We start from the raw sequence: 26,491 nt of genomic DNA on the forward strand, positions 1-26,491 counted from the left end.
CATCTTAAAGGGATATTTATGAAGTGCTAGATACTAATGATTGCAATTGCAGATAGAGCCTCAAGTGTCTACCTATAAACAGACTCATATACAGAAGGGTAAGGTGGCTGAAGGAAAACTCCTTTCATCGTATGAAAATGAAGGAGCCGTGAAAACCATCCAGACCCTCCTAAGAGAGAGTCCACAGACATGTGTGTTTTCCTATGAGGAAAGAAAACATCCTTTCCTCTTCTGTTGTGCTATCAGATAAGATGAAATTATGTTGTGCATATTTTCTTTCTGACAATTAAAAAGAAATCTTAGGATAATGCGTGAAGAATTATTTTGGTATAAAGAAACAATGCTCCAATACTCAGAAAAAGATATATTTTCATTGCCAATCCAGATGTATCGTACAAGATTTTTCATGATTGAGTTACAAAGATAGAAAATTCTAATTCATGTATTTGTGTTAATTCTTCTCAGTAACAAAACAGGACTCCTTTTAAAACTTAAAAAACATTGTCCTCTTAGGAGATAATACTGATAATACATCACTGTAATAGCCGGAGTCTGGAGGTCAGTGCTGGGCTGGAATGAGTTCCATCAGCAGGAGAGCATGCAGGCAGGGGCAGTTCTGTCCACAGCCAGGTGTGTGGTAGATCTTCTAGGGGGTCAAACGTCTGCTGTTGAGCACGAGGCACCGTGCATGCCAGGCCCTCAGCTCATGGGAGGAAGACCACACGCCACCTTCCCAGGCAGCCCCCAGGGGAGGAGAGCATCGCAAAAATAAATCAGCACATAGTTACATGGATTTATGAGTTGAGTTGATTCAATGAGATGAATCCAGCCAGAGTGCAGACTGGGCACTGCACATGTGCCTGACCGTGGCCCGTCCACTGGCTGGGGAAGTGGTCAATTTGGAATGCCGCTGCTCAGTTTCCATAAAACCCCTGCAATTTAAACTGTCAACGAGGACTGGCAATACCTTCTAATTTAATACCCACCCCCCCCCCAACTATTAGCTTGAACAAATTGCTCAGGAAACAAGAATTTATAAACATGCTACATATATATTATTAATTGCTTCTTTTTTAAGCCCACAACACACCTGTCAGTTTCTATGTGCCACTGCATTTGAGGCACAACGAAGCAAGAATTACAAAATTACTAAAGGAAGCATAAGGCGTGGGTCCAAAAGCCTGGAAAAGTCAAGAGAAAAACTGCTTACATGTTGAGTCCTTATGGAGGACGGCTGGACAGCCGCCTCTCCTTAGCCTCCGCGCATTCTCCCTGCCAACAAGTCCTCTGTCTCGCCGCAAGTTGACCTTTCCCTTCACAGACATTGTTCGGGAAATCCTGTCACCCAGGACCCACAGGAGCACAACCACAGACCCTCGAGTTCCCTGAATCCCTTTCCGACATTTCAGCTCAATGACCTCTCAGCTCTGATGCAATATTCACTAATGGGCATTTTTCTTCTGTGCTATATTGAGTCTTCAAAAACAACTGTCTTTGTATTAGTTATTGACGGGGCACTCCAAAGAGATTGATGATGAAAAAATACAACACACTTCGATGAACATTTTGATGGAAAAAAGGCAAATTTCTACGGATGGGAGTACGAAGACAGCTGTGTGTGTGTTCCAAGCTATATTCTGTCTGCAGGATGACAGTTCTGGTGGCGATGATTACTGTTATCTAGATAACACTGTGTCATACATTACTTGTTTTCAGGCATTAATTCATACGATTCTTACAATTTTCTTATGGAGTCTATGGAGAAGAATGCTTACTCTCATTTTGTAGGTGAGAAAAATAAACAGGATGACAGTTCTGGTGGCGATGATTACTGTTATCTAGATAACACTGTGTCATACATTACTTGTTTTCAGGCATTAATTCATACGATTCTTACAATTTTCTTATGGAGTCTATGGAGAAGAATGCTTACTCTCATTTTGTAGGTGAGAAAAATAAACCAATGGGAAGACTATTTGATACATAATCAGTTTACCTAATGTATCCGAGGGAATTATAAATAATGTGGTATGCATCCTTTATGTTATTTGAGAAATTTCTAAAGAACATAAAATATACAGATTAATTTCTTGTGCATGGGGGCATGAGGATGGGGCATCTTTGGGAGTTAGTTCTTGAGGAGTTGGCCTGGCTTGAAATCAGTGGCTCTTTCCATGACATCAGAATCATCCACGCCATCTGTCAGCCCAAACCCCAAACTTCAACTTGGACCCCGTGCATTCTCTTCTTCTTCTGGTGGTTAACACTAGACAGCAGGCAGATGCAGGCATCTTTCACATGTCTGCCGAGCAGCCATGGCTACACTAATTAAGGCCTTCAGCTCCTATGAAGACCGAAATCAAGCGGCTTAGAAGCAAAGCATCCACATCCCCTGGAGTCTTTCCTGAGTGCAAGTCCTCAGGGCCCCAGGAAGGGTTGTGAGGGTTGTGAATTACTATCTGAAAATAATAGCAACACAAAGTACAGACATTACTGTGACAGCCTGTGCTTTTTGTTTAAAGGGCAAAGTGTATGAAATCGTTTATTTGTATCAGCAAGCTTTGCTTGAATCTGATAAATGCATCCATCATTTTCTAAATGCACATTTGCATACGTCCAGGCTGCGACAAGAAAGCAGCTTTGGCTGAGACTTCCTGGGAGAGGGTGGAACGGTGGAAGCGACATGCTCAGAAAGTCGTCAGACCCAGCCTTGGGAGCTGCTGTAGTCCTCACACTTAGATCCCAAAGGGAAACCTCAAATCTCAGCTGGCATTTGCTGCCTAATCTTAGTTAATATTTCAACCACCACCTCTCTATGAAAATAATTCTTGTGTGACTGGTGTGATTGTTTTTTCTTAAAATATTTTTAAAAATACATTCTTAATTGCCATTCCAGCTCTAGTGTAAAATTATACCATCTCTATTCATTATCATTTTAATTTAATGTTTTAACAGGATTTGCCTTGCACTCTTTGTCAGTCAACATCTAACAGAGCAGATAGAGACAAAACGAGCATTCAGCATTTCCTGCAATGGTTTCCATAGGCATTTTTATTCTACCAATATGTTTAGGAAGAGTAATACACTGGTCTACATGAGTTTATTTGCCTTTCTCTGCGGGTAATTAACAGTAGAGGGGGTAGGTCTGAGTTAACTATTAATAGTTTAGAAGTAAACCTGAATTTCAAAAACAACACATTATCAGACACAGTAAAAACCTGATTCTTCCATTTATTTTAAGAACTTATCAATGAATGGAAATTTCCAACTGTGTCAGACTACTGAACAATTGTGTTTTCCCAGCTGATGTTCATTTATGCTGCACACTGCTGTATACCTGTATTGCTGTCTAACAGTGTTAATTTCTTCTAACCATACGGGGTACAGGAAAAGAACTTTTCATGATGTCCCTGAGCCATCAGGCACAGTCTATGTTCACAGAAATTGTTTTAGCATTTAACTGAAGTGCTGTTGCCTAAAAGTGGGAAGTTCACAGGGAGCAAAAACAATTTATGCAGCAAGAAGGAACTCCCCACTCATGGTTATGTTAAGCGAGGCAGCCGGGACCCACTGATACTGCTTGTGGTGCACACGGAGAGGAATGGGAGGAAAGGGCTGAACCGGCCCAGTGCCCAGCTCACTCCTTGCACACACATGCACACACACAGCATGCCCTGCAAGCTCTTCCTCCAGGCCCAGGCCCCGCTTTGCACACTAAGAAGTCATCCCCTTTACATCTTCAATCCTCACAAAACCTCAGCCACACAACAATACACTCCCTTCCCCACTGTGGAAACATACAGAGAGGTGGAGTGACATTGTAAAGTCACACCGTTGTCATGCAGACAGGGGATGTGGAGGTGGACCCAGGCGGATTGGACAAAATGCCCAGTGATTTTTAGCTTATTGCATATCACCCGTAAACTCAGTCCTCCCCTCCTCTCTCCTTCATTTAGTATTTCCTAAAATAATGCAGAAATATGTAAAGTGGAGAAATAAGAAATAAGAAGATTCCTGTGAGCAGAACGAAAGCAAATGAGAAAGACACAGAGTGAGATGCCCAGAAGTCATAGCATCTCCACGTGTGGAACCTGTTTTTTGGCCACCTTATTCTGTTGGGGGAGGGGCCCTGCCAGCCGCATCCCCCCTGCTGCCTGGCCCTGCTCTTGCCTCCGAATCTAGGCCTTTGGCCTAATTTTGCCACCTGTCACCGTGTGAGCCACCCCTGGCCTTTGCACTTAGCTCACAAATAACACTCGCCCTGAAATTCTCATAGGAATGCAGGAAGAGCCAGAGACACAGGCTTTGAAAGAAGAAAATAAGCTCAACACAGATGGAGTCATCACCACTGCTCTGAGGCCTCCTCGGGGCCCAGGCTTCCTGACACCAATGTCTCTACCAGGGACGGGACCTGGGGCGGGGCCTGCTCCTTCCTCCGTGCCGTGTGCTTGCTTTTGATGAAACACGTTGGTCACCCCAGAGAACTCAGCCCTCAGAACACCTCAACAGAAGTTCATGGAAGATATTATTTTGGTAATAATAGTGGGTTTTGCTGTTGTTGTTAAAACAAACCTTCCTTCTACTTACATACCCTCATGGTGACCGTAGAGAAGAGTTTCTGCAACATGCCCGATTAAATCATTTTGTCAGTAGGACGTTCAGAAACTACCCTTGGAAACTTGGGCATCCTTGCCTTCTATGTAAAAGCAGCTTTCTCCATGAGGCTGCCATGGAGCCCCCAGCATCTCATACTGGGGTAATCAGGATCAGTTTTTTAAGACAGGGAGTGGAAGTGGCCGTGCCAGTGCATGACACCTCCAGGATTAAATAATGAGGGGTACTGTCGATGCCACAGGCTATTGAGTTACTGTCCAACAGCTATGCTGCATTTTGATGAAAAGTTTATGACACTACAAATTGCTAGAAATCACCACCCTTTAATTACATGTACGTACTGTATTAACAAAAGACATCTTAAAGCAAGATCTGCAGACGAGGATCAGGTCCAATCCGAGGGCCGTGAGAGCTCAGTTCTCCTTGGCCACCGTCTAGCAAGACTGAGTTGGGAGGCGACTCCGCATTCTGGACAGATCTGAAGAGATGTGTGCACCAAGGTTCTTCTCTGAACCTGGGAAGGAGGCAAGCAGGGGAGGGGGGCGCAGACAATGGGCCCCAAGGCTGCAGTGGAGCCCCCCACCCATACCCCTCCCTGTGCAGGGTGTGAAGCTGCCCGCCCGTGCCACTAGAGTCACCCACTCACTGTGTCGAGATGTAATTTATAGACCATCAGATGTGCTCATTTTAGTTGTACAATTCAATGATTTTTAGTAAGTCCACAGAGCTTTGCAACCACTATCACAACTGAATTTGAGGACATCCTTATCACCCTAGAAAGACAGCTGGCAGGCATCTGCAGTCACTTCCCGTACCCAATCCCAGGCCCCAGGCACTTGCCCACTTTTAAAAGTACAATTTCCAAATCCCACTGCAGACTTTGTGAGTCAGGGTGTCTGGGGCTGAATTCTGATGCATCCATGTTCTCAAACCTCTTTGGGGAGAGGAGGATCCTTGACCCAGGATGTAAGAACCTCCCCAGCAAGCAAGGGAAGCTTTGTGTCTGCCTGGAGAGAGAGGACTCAGAGAGACACAGTTCATGGTAAAGAGTTCATGGGAATGTGGATTAGGGCATCGGAAATTCTTCAGCTTGCACAGGCAACAGAGTCCTTGAGTCCAGGTGGTGTGGCTCTGTTCTCATGTGCACTTCTCACAGCGGTTTACGTCACAACGACACTCTTCAATGTGGGGCAAATCTTATAAAAATGTCAAACCTAGTAAGATTATTTCCTAAACTATATATTTTGTTCACATGTGCACTTCTCACAGTGGTTTACATCACAATGACAGTCTTCAGTGTGGGGTAAATCTTATAAAAATGTCAAACCTAGTAAGATTATTTCCTAAACTATATATTTTGTTCACATGTGCACTTCTCACAGTGGTTTACATCACAATGACAGTCTTCAGTGTGGGGTAAATCTTATAAAAATGTCAAACCTAGTAAGATTATTTCCTAAACTATATTTTTTGACTCAATGTTAGAATCTATTTGAAAACTCTTTAGTTTTTTCTGTAAAGCTCCAAAGTTTAATAATTTGAATCTAAATTACAACCAAACATCATAAGCACTGCACCTCCCAAACCAGCACACTCCCTATCCTTGTAAAAGCCAAATGAGTTCATCATAATTAATGCTATAGAACAAACCCTGCATAATAATAATTAACCACATATTGTTAAGTGCTATCAAAAATGCATGGCATTTAATTAGCTTGAAACAACACTCTCTGCATATTACAAAATGAGCTAATGTCGTTCTTCGGATGATCATTCTTCAGCAGGAAGTACTTTTGCTAACAGTCTTTTAATGTATTTATTAGTACTTCAATAATATTGAAGTACTGCACTAGCAATTTAGCTCAAATATTCCATTTCAATTAAACATTTGACCTCTTTGAACTCCCTGGAATTAGGGATTGGTTTGTAATCATGCCATTTGTGGGCACAGTATAATATAATAATAATCCAGAGTTTTATTGTTTTAGTACCTAATGTAGATGCTCTGTATAATGAAAGATTTCCAACATGTTGGTACCAGTTCCCTCAGGGGTGGAACAGGCTAGAATGTCACTCGAGGTCATAAGAGAAAAATTTGGCAATGGCAGATACATGAGGCAAGAAGTCCAAGTCAGCAAACTTGCATTCTACCGCCAAGCCAGGCAGAAACTTGCAATGTTTGCTCAAGTAAGCTTGTCTCTCCTCTGAGTATTCCTCTTCTGTGACATGGGATAATATTGCTGGATTCATTTTCACTCCCAAAACTTCTATGAAGCTATACCAGTCTAAAATTTGCATGTAAAAGACTTTGTGCTAATTGATACAAACAACCTTAGTAAAATGTTAGATTATGACACGATCCTTTGTAGGAAGAATTCTCATGATTCTATTTTTATTCTAAAATGAAAATAAAACGTCGTAAAGATGATTAGGATTTGCTAAATTTAATAAAATACTGTTTTAATTAAATACTGATTTAATAAAATACTGTTTATTAGAAGTCATATTAGCAACTTCTACTTATAAGTAAATCACACAGCTGTGCACTTACGTATCCTGCTTTGAATAAGTAAGCAGGGAAGAAAATCTGTTGAACGTCTATTCAACATGGCAGTTTGGGATCCTAGGTTGTACTGCCTTCCCCTAAAGTGTCGTGTTAGTTGCCATTACCCATAGACTATGTCAGGTATGAGTGAGGCTCTGAGTATAATCCATCCTTTCTATCTGTGGACCTGGGAAACCAGGAAACAAATTACTTGCTCTCAAAATACAATGATGTCATGAGCAGAGGGTATTAGTTAGGTATCCTGATTTACAGGGGAGAATATGGGAGAAAAAAAGGAGTAACTGGTCCCAAGCAATTTCAAAATGAGAAACTGCATTAGGTTCTGAGGTCTGGGACACATTCCTGTCACCAGGGCTCTGCCCTGAGCCCTTTTCCTTTCTTATGAAAGATAGTGTTTATTTGCTGCTGAGTGATTTTATTCATCTGTTTCCTGCCTTCTTTCATGTTGTCCTGTCTCTGTTCCTTCTGGATCCAGCTGGCAGCGTTTCTGCTGATCCAAAATCCTAGAACTCTGTGGCTCTCCCACATCAGTCCCTGGGACTCCTGTTGTTACACAAGGGGCTCGTCCATAGGTCTTTCCCACACAGCCCCATCTCTGTTTGGCTTTTGCCAAGATGGCTGAGGGACAATGCCTTCAGCTTTCTCTTGCCCTATGGTTTGATTGAAGGAGAAACCTAGGCCACACCCTTAATCTCTTCAAAGAGCACCTGAGTGACTGACCCTCCAACCTTTGATCTTTCTGAGGTTTTAGTGAAATATTGTGCTGCCACACCTCAGCTTCTTCTCTGGAGGTCTCTTTCCAGATAAAGACCTTAACTCTAGTGTGTTTTGCAATCTGGATAGGCTGAGCATTTTCCAAATTATCAAGATTTAGTCCATTTTCATTTAATAATTTTTCTCTCAATTTATCTTTCTCTTCTTGCATTTTACTATAAGCAGTAGCAAGGAGAAACAGGCTATCATCTCCACACTGTGCTTGGAATTTTTCTCGCTGAATGTTTCATGGTGTTCACACTCTTCTTGCCACAAAACTGCAGGACAGGAATCCACCAAGCATCTGGCCCCTGCGTAACAAGGACCTTCTTCTCAGGTGCAGTAACGTGCTCTTCCCTCCCCCTGAGCCCTCACCCCAGCATCCTCCTGCCTGGATTCTATGAGCCATCTGCAAGACCTGGCCAGTTGCATCCTTATGGCACCCCCTGCATTGGCAATGGTGGCAATAGAGCGTTCGGTCATCAGGCAGCATCCCTCCAGCCCTCCCGCTGCCTCCCTCTTCCTCTTCTGAAGAGCTCATGTGAGCAGAGCCCACCTAGTAATCCAGGACACTCCCTAGTTTACGGTCAGCTCATGTACAGCATTGATTCCATTGGCCAACTTCATTCTCTTTTGCCACGTTCCCTGACGTGTTCACAGGTTCCAGGACCAGGATGTGGACATCGTTGGGGTGGGGGGCATCATCCTGCCTACCACACAGATATTTCCTCTTGTTATTATTTTCTTTAATGGATACATAATTGTGCATATTTATGGGTCACAGTGTGATATTTCAATACCTGTGTATAATGTGCAATGATCAAATCAAAATTAGCATATCCATCATCTCAAACAATTATCATTTCTTTGACTTGGGAACATTCAAAACCTCTCTTCTAGCTATTTGAAGATATAGGATAAATTGTTATCTATAATCACTCCACAGTGCGATAGAACACTGGAACATATTCCTCCTATCTGCCTTTAATTTAGTATCTGTTACAAACCCACCTCCTCTAGCACTCCCATCCCCCTGACCCTTCTTAGCCTCTGGTAATCACTATTCTGCTCTCTACTTCTACGAGCTCCACTTATTTAGCTTCCACATATGAGTGAGAACATGCAATGTTTATCTTGCTGTGCCTGGCTTGTTTCTCTTAACAGAATGTCTTCCAGGCTCCTCTGTGTTGCTGCAAATGACAGGATTTCAGTCTTTTTTGTGGCTGAATAGTATTTTATTGTGTATATATATCACATTTTTCTTTTTTACTTTAAGTTCTGGGATACATGTGCAGAACGTGCAAGTTTGTTACATAGGTATACATGTGCCACGGTGGTTTGCTGCACCTATCAACCCATCATCTAGGTTTTAAGCCCCACATGCATTAGGTATTTGTCCTAATGCTCTCCTTCCCCTCGGGCCCCAACCCCTGACAGTCCCCAGTATGTGATGTTCCCCTCCCTGTGTCTATGTGTTCTCATTGTTCAACTCCCACTTATAAGTGAGAATATGTGGTGTTTGGTTTTCTGTTCCTATGTTAGTTTGCTGAGAATGATGGCTTCCAGCTTCATCTATGTCCCTGCAAAGGACATAAAGTCATTGTTTTTTATGGCTGCATAGTATTCCATGGTGTATATGTGCCACATTTTCTTTATCCAGTCTATCATTGGTGGACAAAGGCCTAATATTCAAAATCTACAAGGAACTTAAATAAATTTACAAGAAAAAAACAAACAACCCTATCAAAAAGTGGGCAAAGGATATGAACAGTCACTTCTCAAAAGAAGACACTTATGTGTGGCCAAGAAACATGAAAAAATGCTCAACATCACAGGTCATTAGAGAAATGCAAATCAAAACCACAATGAGATACCATCTCGTGCCAGTAAGAATGGTGATTATTAAACAGTCAGGAAACAATAGATTCTGGCAAGGCTGTGGAGAAATAGGGACACTTTTACACTGTTGGTGAGAGTGTAAATTAGTTCAACCATTGTGGAAGACCATGTGGCGATTCCTCAAGGCTCTAGAACCAGAAATACAATTTGACCCAGCAATCCCATTACTTGGGATATACCCAAAGGATTATAAATCATTCTACTATAAAGACACATGCACACGTATGTTTATTGCAGCACTATTTATAATAGCAAAGACTTGAAACCAATCTATATATAACATTTTTTAATCAATTTATCTGTTGATCGACAATTAGGTTTATTCTATACCTCAGCTATTGTGAATGGTGCTGCAATAAACATGGGGGTGCAGCCATCACTTCAGTACACATATTTTCCTTTCTTTAAACACATTTTCCTTTCTTTGGTATATACCTAGTAGTGGGATTGCTGGATTATATGGTAGCTCTATTTTATAGTTTTTTGAGGAAACTCTTTACTGTTTACCATAGAGGTTGTACTAATTTACATTCCTACCCATAAGGTAAAAGAGTTTACTTATTTTCACCTCCTCACCAACATCTGTTATTATTTGTATTTTTGATACTAGCCATTCTAACTAGGATAAGACAATACCTCATTGTGACTCTGAGTTGCATTTCCATGATTATCAGTGATAGTGGAAATTTTTTCATTTACCTATTGGCCAGGTGATTTTTTTCATTTACTTGTTGTGTGCATTCTTGTGAGAAGTGCCTGTTCAGGTTCTTCGCCGATTTTTTGATGAGATTTTCTTTTCTTCTTCTTCTTTTTTTATTTTTATTTTTTGCCATGAATTGTTTGAGTTCGTTGTATATTCTGAGTAGTAATCCCTTGTAAGCAGATAATACTTTGCAAATATTTCATCCCATTTTGAAATTTTCTTTCCTCTGTTGTTTTCTTCCATGTAAAGAAGGTTTTTAGTTTGATATAATCGCATTTGTCCACCTTTCTTTTTGTTGCCTGTGCTTTTGAAGTTTTATCCATAAGTTCTTTACTTAGACCAATGTCCTGAAGCATTTTTCTCTGTGTTCTCTTCTAGTAGCTCCACAGTTTCAAGTCTTACATTTAGACCTTTATTTCACTTTTGAGTTGATTTTTGTGTATGGTGAGACATATGGGTCCAGTTTTGCTCTCCTGCATATAAATATTCAGTTTATTAAAAAGACTGTCCTTTCCACAATGTATGTTCTTGCTGCCTTTGTTGAAAATCAGTTGGTTGTAAATAACACAGATTTATTTCTGTGTTCTCTATTTTGTTACATTGGTCTGTCTGTTTTTATGCCAGTACCATGCTGTTTGGGTTCTTACAGCTTTGTGGTATATTGTGAAATCAGGTAGTGTGATGCCTCCAGCTTTGTTCTGTCTGCTCAGAATTGATTGGCAATTTGAGGTATTTTGTGGTTCTGTATGAATTTTAGGATATTTTTTCTATTTGTGTGGAGAATATCATCAGTGTTTTGATGGGGATTCCATTTAATCTATATACTGCTTTGGGTAATATGGTAATTTTAACATTATTTATTCTTCCAATTCATGAACACAAGATATCTTTCCATTTTCAGTGTGTGTTTGTCTGCTTCAATCAAATTGATCAGAGTTTTATAATTTTCACTGTAGAGATCTTTCACCTCCTTGGTTAATTTATTCCTAGGCACTGTAAATTTGTGTTTGTATTGTAAATGGAATTGCTTTCTTGATTTCTTTTTAAGCTAGTTTAAGCTAGTTCATCGTGCATTTATAGAAACAGTACTGATTTTTGTATATTGATTTTGTATCCTACTTCTTTCCTGAATTTGTCTGTAAGTTCTAACAGCTTTTGATGGAGTGTTTAGGCTTTAATATATATAAGACCAGTTCATCTGCAAACAGAGACAATTTGACTTCCTCCTTTCCAATTTCTATGTCCTTTATTTCTTTCTATTTCCTTAATTACTCTGGCTTGAACTTCCAGGACTATGTTAAGTAAGAATGGTAAAAGTAGTCATCCTTACCTTATTTCAGTTCTTAGAGAAAAAGCTTTCAACTTTTCCCCAACGATGATAGCTGTGGGTTTGTCATAGATGATCTTTATTGTGTTGAGGTACATTTCTTCTATATATAATTTTTTTTATCATGAAGGAACATTGAATTGTATTACATGACAATTCTTCATCTGTTAAGATGATCATAGAGTTTTTATCTTTCACTCTGTTGATGTGATATACCATGTTTATTAATTTGCATGTGTTGAACCATCCTTGCATTCCTAGGATAAATTCCATTTGATCATGTTATATAATTTTTGGATGTGCTGTTGGATTCAGTCTGCATTTTGTTGTGGATTTTCCATCAATGTTCATCAGGAATATTGGTCTGTAGTTTTCTTTTGTGTGTGTACGTGTCCTTGTATGGTTTTGATATCAGGTTAATGCTGGCCTCACAGACTGAATTTGGAAGAATTCTCTTCTCTTCAAGTTTTTGGAATAATTTTAAAATAATTGGTGTTAGTTCTTTAAATGTTTAGTAGAATTCAGCAATGAAGCCACCCAGTCCTGGATTTTCTTTGTTGGGAGATTTTTTTTTTATTACTGCTTCAATCTTATTATCTGTTATTGATCTGTACAGATTTTCTATTTATTCCTTGTTTAATCTTGGTAGGTTGTATATGTCCAGGAAATTAACATTTACTCTAGATTTCTTTATTTATTGGCATATAGTTGTTTATGACTCTTTATTGAGCCTTTGCATATCTGTAATATCAGTTGTAATGTCTACTTTTTTGTTTCTGATTTTATAAATTTGAGCTTTCTCTCTCATTTTCTAGCAAGAAATTTATAAATTTTGTCTGTCCTTTCAAATGCCAACTTATTGTTGATCTTTTTTCTTAGTCTCTATGTTGTTTATTTCTGCTTTGATCCTAATTAGATCTTTCCCTCCACTAATTTTTGTTTAGTTTCTTCTTGCTTTTCTGGTTTCTTAGTGTGCATCTTTAGGTTGTTTATTTTAAATCTTTTTTTTTGTATATAAATGTTTATTTCTATAAGTGTCCCCACTTAGTACTGCTCTTGCTGTGTCACATGTTTTGGTATGTTGTGTTTCTATTTTCATTTGTTTTACAAAATTTTTTACATGTTTAAATTTCTTTATTGACTCGCTGTCTGATCATTGGCATGTTGTTTGATTTCCATGTATTTTTACCGTTTCCAGTCTTCCTCTTGTTATTCATGTCTAGTTTTATTCCACTGTTGTCAGAACAAATACTTGATAAGATTTCCTTTATAAAAAATTTGTTGATACTTGTTCAGTGGCCTAATATTTGGTCTTTCCTACAGAATGTTCCATGTGCTGGTGAGAAGAAAGTTCATTCCGTTACTGTTGGATGAAGTGTTCTGTAAATATCTGTTAGGCTCATTTGTTCAGCAGTGCAGTTTAAATCCAATGTTTCTTTGTTGACTTTCTGTCTTTATAATTTTTCTAATGCTGATACTGGGGTATTGAAGTCCCCAGCTGTTCTTATTATATTTGGAATCTGTCCCCTCATTTAGATCTATTAATATCTGCTTTATATACCTGAGTGCTTTGGTGTTGATGTATATGTTTTTAGAATTGTTAGGCTTTCCTGCTGAATTGATCCCTTTATCATATAAAATTGCATTATTTTTCTCTTTTTATAGTTTTTGACATAAAGTCTATTTTATCTGATATAAATAAGCCACTCCTGCTTATATTTGATTTACATTTTTCTGAAATATGTTTTTTCATCCCATCACTTTCAGTTTATGTGTATTTTTACAGGTTAAGTGGTAGGCAGCATATAGTTGGTAGGCAGAATATAGTTGAATCTTATTTTTAATGTATTCAATCAGTCTGTATTTTTAATTGGAAATTTTAATCTACTTACATTCAAGGTTATTATTTATAGAAGAGAACATACTCCTGCTATTCTGTTCGTTGTTTCCCGGTTGTTTTGTATATCTTTTGTTCCTTTCTTCCTCTTATTATTTATCTTTGTGATTTTGTGGGGTTTCTTATAAGGATAAGGTTTGAATTTTTTATCTTCCTCATATATATATATATGTGTGTGTATATATATGTGTGTGTGTGTGTATGTATATATCTATATATATATATACATATACACATCTGCTCTACCAGTGACTTTTTACTTTCATGTGTTAACATGATGTAAGTTATCTGCTTTTGCTTCTAGAAGAGGGACTCTCTTAAGTATTTCTTCTAAGGCTGATCTAGTGGTAACAAATTCTCAGGTTTTGCTTGTGTGGGAAAGATGAATTTCTCCTTCATTTTTGGAAAACAGCTTTTCTGGATATAGTATTCTTGACTACCAGGGATTTTTTTCTTTCAGTACTTTGACTATATCATCCCATTTTCTCCTGACCTGTAAGGTTTCTGCTGGTGAGTTTAAATTTCTGCTGGGACTTTTTCCTGTAAATGTGTCCTGTAGTGTCAGCTAGCTAGGGAGCTTTGGTTTGGTTCTGGGTGGGCACAGAAGTGTAGTCTCTGGAGATTTATTTATTGGTAATCAACATCAGCTGTGTCTGCAACTGCTTCAGTGGCCTAAACTGTGGGTATGTGTGTAGGAAGTGGTGCAAATTTGCTGAGGGTGGAGGCCGCCATTCAGGTTGAGTCCTAAGCCCTTAAGGGTACATGTACCTGGCATGGTGGCACCGCCAGTTTTGAAGGTGGTATTGCCCATGGAAGTGGGCAGAGAGGCTACTTTTTGGTCCCCACAGGGCACATGCAGTGTACAGTGGCTCTGTACCTGGAGGGGGCTGGGTTGCTGGTAATAGGCACCAGTCGGGGGCAGTCCTCAGTGTTTGTGGGTGTGCATAGAACTCAGCAGTTTCACTTCTAAATAGAGTAGGATCACCAGTGTCAGACCCCAAGGGGTGCATCCAGTGCACAATGGCTCCACCTTTGGAGGAAGTAAATTTGTCAGCAGTGATGGGCAGGCCACTCCTTGGTCTTCAGGGAATGTGCAGGGTATACATCAGCTCTGCCTCTGGATAGGGAAGGGTCACCTTGTGTCCCCAGTGGGCATGTGTGACTTGCAGTGCCTTTGCCACTGGAGGAAGTAAGGTTGTAGGTGGTGACGAGTACCAGGTGGTTGGCTCTAGGTCTCTGGGGGAACACATACATCACCTTCCCCAGTCCTGGGGTGACCTTCCTGCTGTGACTGCCTGTTGCCTGGAGGGTATGATGCTGCCTGGGCTTGAGTGCTAGGGTCACAGCAGTACTGTTGAGTCTAGTTGGAATTGTTGTGTTGCAGCCTTCTGGATAGGTGTGGTGGAATATTGACAGGGCCCCAGAAACGTGGAGATGCAAGCACTATTAGTCCCCAGGGCAGAATGCGATACAGCAGTGGATCAGTTCTGAAAATGCAACCATGCCATAGCAGCTTGGGTCCTGGGGAGTTGTGGGGATTCAGCCTGTGCCCCTTCTCTGGAGTAATACAGACACGTGGACTCTAGGCTGTTGCTCATACTAGGCTCAGGGCCTGTGAAAACAGTGAGGCTCTCCTGTAGCTAGGATTGCAGATATCCTCGGTGACAATGGGGGGCTCTTCTAGTTGGCCATTTTGATCTCTCTTGTCCTGGAGCAGTTACTCTCGTTATTCTAACTTTCATATTAGAACAAAAACAAGGGACAAAATTGTATTCCACTCATGGAAAGACTGTGTCCACAAATGGACTAGGGATAGTTCAAAGGTACTATTTTAATACTGATGCCTGCAGAGGTAATTTCTTTACCTGCACCTAGGGAAAATCTCTATTTTTTATCTACCCTCACAGGCAAACATCTTGAGTTAGTTTTTATGTGGTCTGGGAGTTAGGAGTCCATCTGTATGAATCAGGATCCTTCAGAGAAACAGAAATAAATGGGATTTTAGGTGTAAGAAATAATATAATTTATGTAGTACACATAAGAAATATATAAGCAATATAAGAAATACATACAATATAAGGAGTAATATGCATATTATGATAAACAATATGTATAGAATAATGTATACACTATATATAATATTAGGCATACTATATAATATATAGCTATATGAAATAAAATCCTACATATATTCCTTAGAGTATATATTCCTTGTGTATACTGTATTTAGTGTATATAAAGCATATATATAAGAAATATATTTGAGATTTTATTGTCTATATTGCATATAATCACACATATGCAATAGAATATATATTTGTGATTGTGAGGGATGACAAGTGCAAGACCAACAGGACAGTCCATCAGGGTGGAAACTGAGGCAGGAGCTGAAGTTGCAGATTTGATAATTTCTTTTTCTCCAGGAAACCACGTTCTTTGCTCTAAAGGCCTCAACTGATTGGGTGGGACCCACTCACATTATCCAGGGTAATATTTTGTGCTTTAAGCCACCTGATTGTGTTAATAACCTCTATGAAATACCTTTGCAGTCACCTCTGGGCTAGCATTTGATTGGGCAACTGGGGTGCAGCCTAGATAAGCTGGCATGTTTCCTTTGTCCACACAGGTTTCTTTAGTCTATGTTTTTCAAACATCCCATGTTCCAGGATTGTTTATCATGCTTCCAAAGAGAAAAAACTTGAAGGACAAATATAGAAGAGACATTTGACTTATAGAATTCACAGATGCATTTTGGAGCATGAAACAGTTATGCTGAAAGGAAGGAATAACAGAAACAGAAATAGGCTGTGATAGATTTTAGATGTAAAAGAGAGCAAGAAAGAATAAAAGTAAGAAGAGAATAAAGAAAAATGGTTTTTATTTCCTATCATTTTATCAAAAACTATATTAGAGTGAGTATTCTATAAATAGGAGAAACATATTTTTTCATGTTAGTAATATACAAGTATTAGAGAAAAATATAAATTTGTAGAAAAGTAGAAAATTAAAAATATTTTTAGTTTCACAACCCGAATACAACTGCTTTCAATGTGCTGGCGTGCACATTTCCATAGATTTTTAACATGGTTGTCATGCTTTATATCACATGTCTTGGGGGGGTCTTCTCATGGCCATCATGGGTTGTGGGTACAGTAGGGAGAGGCAATGTGAACCCACGAAGGGTGCCGATTATGGTTTGGATTTCTGTCCCAGCCCAAATCTCACATCAAATTGTAACCCCCATGTTGGACCAGGGGCCTGGTGGGAGGTGATTGGATTATGGAGGCAGAGTTCCCCCTTGCCGTTCCTGTGATTGTGAGTGAGTTCTCATGAGATCTGGTTGTTTAAAAGTGTGTACTACCTCCCCCTTCTCTATTCTTCCTGCTCTGGCCATGTAAGACATGCCTGCTTCCCCTTCCACCATGACTGTAAGTTTCCTGAGGCTTCCCCAGCCATGCTTCCTGTACAGCCTGCAGAACAGTGAGCCAATTAAACCTCTTTTCTTTATAACTTACCCAGTCTCAGGTAGTCCTTTATAGCAACGTGAGAATGGACTCATACAGATACCTTGAAGATGCCACACATCTGCAGCAACAAAATATTGGTCGTATGCTTGTTCTAAAGGTAAATTATATGTCTCTTTAAAGAGCACTCAGGTAAGAATGCTTGTAGTAAGTTTCTGCTATTCCTACATATGCTCAGAGAGAGACAGAGAGGAACAATGACCCCATAGCAAATAAATATTCACCTTATAAACTTAGATAAAATTGCACCAATGGATTCCTGTAGCTTTCTTTTCTGGGCTATTTTTTTCTGGTTCATTAATTGATCTGTATTCTGTTGTTCCACTTCCTCACTTAACAAAAATACTCAAGTACTTCTTTTCTAATATGCATTTTGGCTAATCTTGCCCATCTCATTTACTTAATTATTTCAAAATTGTCTTTGCTATATTAATCTTTTGTGCTATATGAACTTTAATGAAATTCAGTGTCTGGTTCTCAGAGACAAGAGGCAGGGTGAGCTGCCAGTCCCGCAGAGGTAGTCACAGCCTCTCTCTGCCGACAGCTGCCAGTGGTCTTCCCCATCCTCACTGCAGACCAGTGACAAGTTCATTCTCAACCCCAGCCTTTTGCAAGATCGACATCCTTGCTGTGATCTGAATGTCCATATTCCCCCCGAAATCCATATGTTGAAACCTAACTCCCAATGTGCGAGTATTAAGAGGTGTGGCCTTCGCAGCTGGTTAGTTCATGAAGCTTCCACCCTCACGAATGGAATTAGCACCCTTAGAAAAGAGGCCTGGGGAGCTTGCCAGCCCTTTGCCTCTTCCACCATGTGAGGTCACCGCAGCAAGGCTCCAGCTATGAAGCAGAAAGCAGCCCTCGCCAGGCAAGGCGTCTGCTGGCATCTTGATCCTGGACTTCCAGGCTCCAGAGCTGAGAGCTGTACATTTATGCTGTTTGTAAATGATCTACTTCAGGTATCCCCTGGCATGGACTAAAGCAATCCCCTTCTTTGCAACTCTCTCCTTTTTCCTCTTCCACAAAACCCCATCATCTCCTGCGAACTCTTACCTCTTTTAAAGCTCAGGGGAGCTGCCACCTCCTCTGTGAAGGTGAGGTGTGCACTTCCATACCCAGTCACTGCCCTGGCTCTATTGTGCTATGAGATCCTGACATCTTCATCTCACACTAGATTCCAAACTCCTTGAGGGGGTTAGAACATGACTTGGTTCACAGTAGGTGCTCAATAAACATTCCTGAGCAAATAACTTTAGGATATAAACTTAAGCACACCCTCCCCGTCTGCTGCTGGAGCAGATGCATTAACTCTGCGTTAGGAAACAGAATTGCTGTCGTTCTCTCTCCAGCAGGGCCAGGGCATGGGGGAGGGGAGCTGGCCTCAGGCACAACATTTAAGAGGCACCAAAAATCTCAGTCACCAACATAAATAAAAATTGAAGGTAATGGTTTAATAAGTAAAATGAATACACACCAAAACAAATCCACAAAGCAAATGTCGAAAGATGTGATCAGCATGACTGATTTTTCATTTTGCCCACATGGTTTCTGCAGGACATCATTACAGATCGTCTTTGTTCACAATCTGGATTTTTATTATTATAAATTTTTGCATAAATTTTGGTTTTTTAAAACTGCATTGAAATCTTAAGTATTTTTATGACTCATTTTTTGGAGTCCCCTTAAATGTTGCACCTTAAATGAGTGCATCACCTGCTCCATCTGTCCCAGCCCCCAATGTCACCTGCCCCCATCATCACCTGCCCCATCATCACCTGCCCCCCCATAACCTGCCCCATAATCACCTGCTCCCCTTGTCACCTGACTCCATTGTTACCTGCCCCATCATCACCTTCCCCCATCGTCACCTGCCCCCATCGTCATCTGCCCCCTCATAACCTGCCCCATAATCACCTGCCCCCCTTGTCACCTAACCCCATTGTTACCTGCCCCATCATCACCTGCCCCTATCATCACCTGCCCTGATCGTCACCTTCCCCCATCATCACCTGCCTCCATGGTCACCTGACCCCATCTGTCCCAGCCCTGCTATCTCAAGATACTCTGGCAGTCAATGGGGCTTCTCAATCTGGCCCAGCAAGATATTCTCCACCATTTCTGATATGGGATAGAATCCATCTGGAGGGCTTCGTTTTGTTCCTGATGTTCCCCCTGGATACATTAATGCAACATTAGGATAAACATTACACGAAGTCTGCTTCTAGTCTCACACAGCCTCAAATCCTTAACATAATATTATTTATTCATGCTACATTTGTTACATATTTGATTAGGTCACATTATTATAGAGAAGACAACAATCCACATTACTGTGTATTGCATAAATGCATTGATCTAAAGATGAAAGAATTGTTTTACATTTACTTCTATGTATCAACTTCACTAACATTATTCCAAAGTCTAAATAATATAACGAAATAAAGACCCCAGAGGTATAAACTAATTTATTTCGATGCTTACAAAAGTTTTTAATATACCTAAACTGTCTTGCCATGTAAACATATTTCTGTGAAACATGCTTGGTTCTTAAGTTCTGGGACTACACCTGCAGCCTGAAACAGGAAGAACAAGTGCAACTCTAACAGCCATCCCTTGATGTTTGATATGGTTTGGCTGTGTCCCCACCCAAATCTCATCTTGAATTCCCGTGCATTGTGGGAGGGACCTGGTGGGAGGTAAGTGAATCATGGGGACAAGTCTTTCTCGTGCTGTTCTCATGATAGTGAATAAGACTCATGAGATCTGATGGTTTTACAAAGAGGAGTTCCCCTGCATAAGTTCTCCTTCTTTGCCTGCTGCCATCCGTGTAAGACGTGAGTTGGTCCTCCTTGCCTTCCACCATGATTGTGGGGCCTCCCTAGCCATGTGGATCTCTGAGTCCATTAAACCTCTTTCTTTTGTAAATTGCCCAGTCTCAGGTATGTCTCTATCAGCAGTGTGAAAATGGACTAATACAATGTTTAAGGACCCATGCTAATGAAGTGGATGTTAAAGTTCTGTGAAAATGATGCAAGGGCTTATTAAAAGTCTGGTCTAATAGTTTTATTTAAAAATTGTAATTAGTATAAAAATTCAGTTGAGAACGTTTTCAGGAAATATCAAGTACGTTTTTCCATAGTTTGTATAAGGAGCTCTTTCTTTAATCAAAGGTACAAGTTATGTTGGTAATGCCTAAGGTGGGCTGTGTTTTGGTTTGTCAGGCAGCTGGAGCAAGGCCACAGCAAACTCTTGAGGCAATGTAGGAATACAGAGATTTAATCCAACATACAGATGGACTGTGGTCACTGGCTGGGCAGGAACTTTCTGCTCATTTGTGTGGCCTGGCCCACCTCGGGAGGCAGAACAGCTCGGTCTTCCAGCTGGAGTCTGGATTGTGCCCTGAGATGTCTGAGTTGCGGGGCTGGCTTACAAAAGCACTGTGCTTGAGGGACAGTTAGTCCTCAGCCAATGCAAGACACCCATTCCTTTCCCTTTTAGCCTTCTTTTATACATATGTGTGGCTCGTGCCTGAATGGAGCATTTGTATGCAGTCCAATTATAGCAGGTACCTTGCCTTGACAACTGGCTGGTCAGAGTGAAAACTCCTTTTTAAACGTATTGCCTGGTCTTATCTAAGACAGGTGCAAAATTTAAGCTTAGTAATTATGAAGAACCAAAGAGAGGCTTGGCTTTGCCTTGGCTCCTGGGAGACAATCTCTAAACCCTTGGGATTTCCAGAGTGATGAGAGTGTCTCTGTTGGGCATGGTGAGGCCCTGGACCCCACCTGAGAGTTCATGCTAAGAAGGTGATTCGAAGTGGGGCTGGTCACCCCAGCCTTGAGATTTGGGCTTCAAGGCTCAGTGAGCTTTCTGGGTGGCCACACTATGCACATGGCCACGGCCAATGTCGAAAGGGTAGCAGGCCCTGAGTATGACAACATTCCCAAGGCCACACTAGGCACACAGCCAAGGTCAATGCTGGTGACTAGTGAGTCCTGAGGATGACAGCATTCCCAGGTGGCACACTATGCACATGGCCATGGTCAGTGCTGGTGACTAGGGAGTCCTGAGGATGACAGCGTTCCCAGGTGGCACACTATGCACATGGCCATGGTCAATGCTGGTGACTAGTGGGTCCTGAGGGTGACAACATTCCCAGGTGGCCATGCTATGCACATGGCCACTGTCAATGCCGAGAGGGTAGCAGGTCCTGAGGATGACAATGTCCCTGGGTGCCACACTCTACACACGGCTGTGGTCAATGTCGGGAGGGTAGCAGGTCCTGAGTATGACAACATTCCCAGGTGGCACACTATGCACATGGCCACGGTCAATGCTGGCGACTAGTGAGTCCTGAGGGTGACAACATTCCCAGGTGCCACACTATGCACACAGCCACGGTCAATGCTGGTGACTAGTGAGTCCTGAGGATGACAACATTCCCAGGTGCCACACTATGCACATGGCCACGGTCAATGCTGGTGACTAGCGAGTCCTGAGGATGACAGCATTCCTAGGTGCCACACTATGCACGTGGCCACAGTCAATTCTAGTGACTAGCAGGTCCTGAGGATGACAACATTCCCAGGTGGCCACACTATGCACATGGCCAAGGTCAATGCTGGTGACTAGTGAGTCCTGAGAGTGACAACATTCCCAGGTGGCCACACTATGCACATGGCCACGGTCAATGCTAGTGACTAGCGGGTCCTGAGGATGACAGCATTCCCAGGTGGCCACACTATGCACACGATCACGGCCAATGCTGGTGACCAGAGAGTCCTGAGAGTGACAACATTCCCAGGTGGCCACACTATGCACATGGCCACTGTCAATGCTAGTTACTAGCAGGTCCCGAGGATGACAGCGTTCCCAGGTGGCCACACTATGCACACGACCAAGGTCAATGCTAGTGACTAGCGGGTCCTGAGGATGACAGCGTTCCCAGGTGGCCACACTATGCACATGGCCACGGTCAATGCTGGTGACTAGCGAGTGCTGAGGATGACAGCGTTCCCAGGTGCCACACTATGTACCAGCCACGGTCAACACTGGGAGGGTAGGCGGTCCTGAGGCTGACAACACCTTCATGACTGCATCCCTCCCAGTGCCAGATGCCACCTTGTGCCTCCCTCCCTTCAGCCAGTCCTGATTTGTGTCAATTTGCCTTCAAACTATAATCATCCATAGAGCACTTTCCTGAGTTCTTTAGTAGCTCTGGGGAAGTATCAAACCTTAGGGAACCTATGGGGACCCCCAAATGTGTAGCCCACTGGTGTGCAGTGAGAGGGACCCCAGGCCCCCACCCCTGTGGCTCTTTTTGGAAGTGAGGACTTCTAGATGGTGTGGGAACGATGCCCTCACCCTGTGCTTGGCTGACTCCAGATGGTAACTGAAAGCACCATTCACCCTCAACCCACAGAAGCATCTCTGCTATAGCATGTTCACTGGGAGCTCCCTCATATATGGGTTCCATAAGTAACCTTTTAAAAACCAACCTCATTCCTTTGGGAAACTATGTTTGAGCAGGCCAAAAGGATATTGTTTTCTAAAATCATCACTGAGAATGTAAGATGATATGATTTGGCTGTGTCCCCACCCAAGTCTCATTTGAAACTGACGATTCCCATAATCCCCATGTGTCATGGGGGGAACCCAGTGGGCAGTAATTTAATCATGGGGGCGGTTACCTCCATGCTGTTCTCCTGATAGTGAGTTCTCACGAGATCTGATGGTTTATAAGGGGCTTGTCCCCCTTTCACTCTGCACTTCTTGCTGTCACCATGGGAGGAAGGATGTGTTTGCTTCCCCTTCTGCCATGATTGTAAGTTTCCTGAGGCCTCCCCAGCCCTGCTGAACTGTGAGTCAATTAAACCTGTTTCCTTTATAAATCACCAAGTGTTGGGCAGTTCTTTATTAGCAGTATGAGAACAGACTAATACATAAGGTGCTGTGAGTTGAATAATGTGTCTTAAAATTTGACTTTTACTGTTTAATCACGCCATCATAAGATGCTTATGGTTCTATTGGCATAATACATCCATGTCTTAACATTTAAAATTTAGGTTGCATGTTAGAATTACGTTAGAATCTACCTGAGCCCTGAAAATGTATCTGTAACTTCACAAGCCCCCCATTTCAAATATGAAATGCACAATTCTGTTTGTTTTCTGCAGACATTTCTGCAACTTGCATGTAAAAGCTAGTCTCTCCAGTGTATATGATCATCTCATCTCTAGGAAAATGTGGACGCATCACTATAGGAAGTACAACATTTTGATTTTGAGGCTATTCTCTGGAGTAAACACCCAGAGGTCCACCCGGGGTGTTGGCACAGAATCTCAGTGTTGCAACGGGCTTTGATTTGTTGTCCCAACTGACATCGATTCCATTGTTGAGACCCATCAATTTCATTTACTAAGTGTTTAGAGCACTGGAGCTTAGTTAACGAGGATGCACCTGAGCCTCCAGAGCTGGCCTGACTCTTCCTCCATTTGATTTGCAACGGCTGTTCCACTGGTCCACCTCCAGCTACACAATCCAAGTTTGAACCTCAGTGAAGTTGCTTTGGTTTGGGGGGCTTACCATTTTCTCAGATCAATTCATTGCTAATTGACTTTGATTTCTGTGTAAGAGTCAGTTTCAATCTCACACCTGTCAGGTGTGTCCTTGGACAGTTTATGGCAATGTCCAAGCCCAAATGGGACACCCATTGTTTCGACTGCACCACCCTTCCCTCAGCTGAGCAACAAACATTCTCTTCATGCACTTATTGCTAAGCTGCAAAATTTATGATTTTGAAAAACACCAGTAACATGAAAAAATGTGCATGCATTAAGTACAAAGAGGGAAATAAATGTACTAGTAGTGCGGGATTATCATTACATAAACACATCAAAACTCTGTGCTCAGGAACGATGAGAGGAAAACACAGTGAGATGTTCACAGTGAGTATGTTTTGGCGGCAGGCCTGGTATGCTTTTCTACTTTCCTGGATCCTTAAATCTCCCTAAAAAGAATATTTTGTAATAGAAATGTTTTAAAAGAGAAAAACAAAACAAAAACGATGCTGGCTGTTGGTGGAGTAGTGCTGCCCTCACATGAAAGAATCGTTTCTCCTTGAATGAGTCCAGTTCAGCTCACAGGAGGGTGGGCCTAGCAGCCCCTGTGTCCTGTCACCCCCGAGTCCCTGGCCGTTCCCCATCCCCTGAGCAGCACTGACTGTGGACCCTCAGGCTCCTGCTGCCCTTTGACTTCTTCCTGCCTTTATCCCAGCCTGTTCCCATCACCACCTCCCCATTCCTTGCCCCCAGCCGCGTCCCTCTCCCTCTCAAGGAAGGCTCTGGAAACACGAACGCTGCTTTCCAGGCAAAATGAGAGTGGGCAAGGCTCAGGTCTGTGAGTGTGGAGGGACCGTGCAGAGAGGTTCCCAGGGGTGCCTGCTCTCCCTTCTGCAGGCCTCCTGCTAGCTCACATGGCTGGGAAGCATCTCCAGACGGGGATCCTTCCTCTCCAGAAGTCTCCCTAGAGGAGAGACCAGCAGGTGGTCAGCGTAGACGCTGCCCCTGCATACCTTCTATAATAGCATTTAGAATTTTAGGTAGCAGCTTAATTTGGAAATCTGAATCATAAGTTCTAACACACAAAGTCTCTCCAATCAAATCAATTAAAATTTTATTTTAAGGTAATATTTATTATTAAACTGCAGCATTTAGCAAAATTCAAGTGTGTTTGTATTTTTTAAATGATTCTTTCTCCAACTAGAATTATAGGAAAATGAAAGGCCAGCCACACAGAAACAACGTGTTGATGTTCAAAGGCCTTGAGATCATTTTCGTGCGTTTCCACCAGGACCCCTAAGTGTCAGAGATGGAAGGTGGCGTCCAATGCACAAAGACTCTGCCACCTCCCAGGTGAGAGCTCGAGTCTCCTGAGTCCCTACTGGGCACTGCTACACGGAGTGAAATCATTGGCTCCTTAAAATTGTTCTCCATCTGCAACTCTCCTGTCCTCCTTCCCAAAACAAGCCTGCACTGGTGCCCCCAGCTCTGCCCGCCCTCCAGCTTGAGCTCCGCTCTCTTCCCTGGACTCCTCCTCACTGCCTGTGGTGTGCACAGGTCCATCCAGAGCTCTGCAGTCACACATTCTTGGACCCTGCAATTGCTACCTTATTATTCCTGTGTGTGTGTGTGTGTGTGTGTGTGTGTGTGTGTGTGTGTGTGTGATGTACTACCAAAATTCTCCACTATTCTCTCGTCGCTGTTACTTGAACTCCTACTTAGCCTTCTCAGCTTGCTTTCCTTCTCATAACTTTTTAAAAACTGCTTTGTTAAAATCACTTCTGAGCATCAGGTCTGAGTTTTCTTAGCTCACGTGGGCCGTCTGCACTATCTGATGAAGTCCTGTGTCCTTGCCTAGCCAGGCCTATAGGGTCCTCCTTTCTCTTTCCAGCATGGCTTCCGCGCCCTGCTGCCCCTCTCACCTACATGCTCTGTGCGGACCCCACCTCCTCCGTGTCCACACCCTCCCCCAGTGATCTCAGCAAACTACACGCTCTGTGTGGACCCCACCTCCTCCGTGTCCACACCCGCCCCGAGTGATTTCAGCAACGCTGCATGTCCGGGATGTTTCTGGCCGTCACAAAACACAATTCAGGCCTAATGACCAGTTACCAAGTGCCAAGTAGTGTGCTCAGCCCCTCCCATGCGTCCTCCTGCTGAATTCTCCCACAACACCAGGAGATGGGGCTGTTTTCAACCCCATTCGACAGATCGGGAAACTGAGGCTCCCATCAGGAAGGGAAATTGTGCGATCAACGCACAGCAGCACGAGCACTCCACCCGGGTTAACCAGAGTCCGGAGTCAGAGAAATAATTTGGTGTTTCAGGGTCGCCTGCTGCAGGGCAATCTCCACACCTGACTGCGGACTCACCTGCTGCAGGACAATCTCCACACCTGACTGCGGGGTCGCCTGCTGCAGGGCAATCTCCACACCTGACTGCGGGGTCGCCTGCTGCAGGACAATCTCCACACCTGACTGCGGCGTCGCCTGCTGCAGGGCAATCTCCACACCTGACTGCGGGGTCACCTGCTGCAGGGCAATCTCCACACCTGACTGCGGGGTCGCCTGCTGCGGGGCAATCTCCACACCTGACTGCGGACTCACCTGCTGCAAGGCAATCTCCACACCTGACTGCGGGGTTACCTG

The sequence above is a fragment of the Pan paniscus genome, chromosome 17 (assembly GCF_029289425.2).
Source record: "Pan paniscus chromosome 17, NHGRI_mPanPan1-v2.0_pri, whole genome shotgun sequence".
Taxonomy (NCBI): Eukaryota; Metazoa; Chordata; class Mammalia; order Primates; family Hominidae; genus Pan; species Pan paniscus.